Below are 2,717 nucleotides of genomic sequence, written 5' to 3'. Positions count from 1 at the left end.
TAGACAAACAACCCCTGGTTGGGATAGCCCTCATTTATCATGATTTTTTTTTTCTGAGGGAAGCCAGCATCGCACTCTGTTGTACGTGTACCTTTCGTCGGCGTCGATAACGCTGACCATCCAGCCGCGTACTCGCTGGGGTGTATTGTACTGAAGACACTGCGGTGTGCGGCTGCGGTCACCTTCCTGTTTCTGATCCTCCCATCCATCCAGCTATGACGCACTATTAGGCACTCGGCAGAGCAGCTGGTCGTTTGAAAAGGCCTGTGTCCTCCCCGAAGGTAGGTGGATCAATCTAGGGTAGGAGGGAAGTGGCGGTATGAGGGGAGGGAGGGGAGGGGAAGAGGGCTCGATTTTCTGCGGTTTGTGACGCATCTCAAGGACAACTCATGTTCAACTACAGCCCCCTGTGCACTCTTTTGGGATGACAATTTTCCCCAGTACATCTGTTGCATGATGACCCATTCATTACGAGAGCTGTTTTCTTTTTTTCATCACGGTTTCGATGTGGAATTTCAACTATGATGTATTTCCTCTGGCAGTTGTGGTAGCGTGTATTGGCTTTTGTTACATGGGCTGCAGGGTGGTTTTTGAACAGGCGAAAATGTGAAGGAAAATGGGAAGGACTGGGCCCACAAATCAACTGGTTATTATGTCATTCAAATAACAATTTACTGATAAGCTCAATTTTAACTAAAAATCAAAGAAATAACTACCGCAATTTAAATCTTAAGGCCACATTTTAAGAGAGATATAACATACTTTTAATAATAATAATAATAATAATAATAATAATAAAACGTCCAGCTATGTAAAAGTTCCAGTGAAATTAGCAATTTAAGTGTTAAGGCCACTCTTTAATAATAATAAGAAGAAGAAGGAGAAGAAAAGGTCCAGCTACATAAAATTCAGGTTAAATTTGCAATTTTAATCTTAAGGCAACAGTTTGGAGAAATATGACTACAAGGTTACTCTTTTCACACTACTGAAGTCAAACGAAGCCACACTTGACACTCATCCTGTATAAGGTGTTGGCGCTGCAAGGATACAAGAGGTGCCTAGAGACGGTAATTTTTAAACAAACAGTCGGATGGCGTATCTGGAAGATCGGTCCAGGGTGAAGCAGGCGAGTCAGGTTGCGAGCAATGTGAAACGACAGTCCATACAACCCGCTGAATTGTGGTGTCACAAAGTTGCCCCTTTCCATAGCCGGAGGTCCACACTAGCTGGTAGATGCGATGAAGGCAGACACCACCAACCGACCGAAACGCCCCACACACCACTCGCCCAACAGCCAATTTCCTGTCTTGGACGGATGCGGCTTTCGCAGACCAACTTGGCTCAAACAGATCAGCTCTCACATAGGAAGCCGATGTCCAAACAACTTGGCTGCAACGTGCAACTCCACTGTCTTACACCAACTGTCTTCCCACCCAGAGACACGACACACAGCCAGCACTTCCTCCCAGGCCGACTTCGACCAAAGATGCTTACTGAACAAATAGTAAATCAGAATTAAATTTTCGCACTGCAGCGGAGTGTGCGCTGATACGAAACTTCCTGGCAGTTTAAAACTGTGTGACGGACCGAGACTAGAACTTGGGACCTCCTTTGCTTTCGCTGGCAAGTGCTCTACCAGGTTCGCAGGAGAGCTTCTGTAAAGTTTGGAAGGTAGGAGACGAGGTACTGGCAGGAGTAAAGCTGTGAGGACGGGACGTGAGTCGTGCTTGGGTAGCTCAGTTGGTAGAGCACTTGCCTTCGAAAGGCAAAGGTCCCGAGTTCGAGTCTCGGTCCGGTACACAGTTTCAATCTGCCAGGAGGTTTCAGATAGTAAATCGATTGCTAACTCGAGCCAGTGGCGCCAGTCAAGACCCAAGCGATGTAAAAGATGGCGCCACGGCTCACCTCCATTACAGACACCGTTTTGAAGGCTTCATCACCTGTCGGAAGTTCGTGAAACTACATGGGTTAAACCGGAAATATTTCACGATGTGCCACAGCAAATTCCCCTTTTTTTCAGCAAAAATCAGCCGAGGAAAGAAAGTCTTCCATGAACGCCCCTCGTACTAGCTGTGATAAGGTCTGTGGTAACGTTGCAAAGTGGCGACCATGCTAGGATGCTACTTTCGCATAATGCAATTGACAGGTCGATGAATCATTAGTATTTTGTACGAGGACCTGTCCTCAAAGAGGTCCTAATTTCCGAGACAGTCGATGTCGGAATCATATGGTCGCAGCAAATTATTACAGCAAATGTCCTTCAAACGTGTGTATCATTTGTGGTTCAGAGTTAAAATTCCAAAAATCTGTACAACGTCATCTTCGTGCCTTTCCTAAATGTCTCCTCACCTCTTTCTGCAGAAGAAGAGCCGAACAAAGATCCATTACAAGTGAGGAGTGTGATGAGCAGTCAACGGGCGACCTCACAAACGCCATCAGATACACTAAAAGAATGCTTCACGACTTGAACATTCTAACAAATAGATATCTGAGCACAATTTCCGATAATTGCATTGTAATTGGAGATGCGATATACAACGCAATACAAGATCTGTTGGGTGGAAGACGAATCGTCATTTTGGATCATTTAATGGGCTTGGATAAAACAGATGACCTACAAGATTATGAGGTGGTCATTTTATTTCTCCAGACAAATCGAAAAAATATATAACGATTTACTACGCAGGGCAGGAAAGTAAAGGGGAATGTCGCATTTG

The 2,717-nt window shown here is 45.1% G+C and overlaps 1 non-coding gene across 1 annotated transcript; it reads left to right on the top strand.

Moving 5' to 3' along the window:
• The first annotated feature begins 1,724 nt into the window (after positions 1–1,724).
• On the top strand, positions 1,725–1,799 carry Trnas-cga (transfer RNA serine (anticodon CGA)). Its single transcript has one exon. It is a non-coding gene; the product is annotated as a tRNA-Ser (tRNA).
• The last annotated feature ends 918 nt before the right edge of the window (positions 1,800–2,717 follow it).

The sequence above is a fragment of the Schistocerca nitens genome, chromosome 7 (genome assembly GCF_023898315.1).
Source record: "Schistocerca nitens isolate TAMUIC-IGC-003100 chromosome 7, iqSchNite1.1, whole genome shotgun sequence".
Classification (NCBI taxonomy): domain Eukaryota; kingdom Metazoa; phylum Arthropoda; class Insecta; order Orthoptera; family Acrididae; genus Schistocerca; species Schistocerca nitens.
This window is presented reverse-complemented; position numbering and strand designations above follow the sequence as displayed.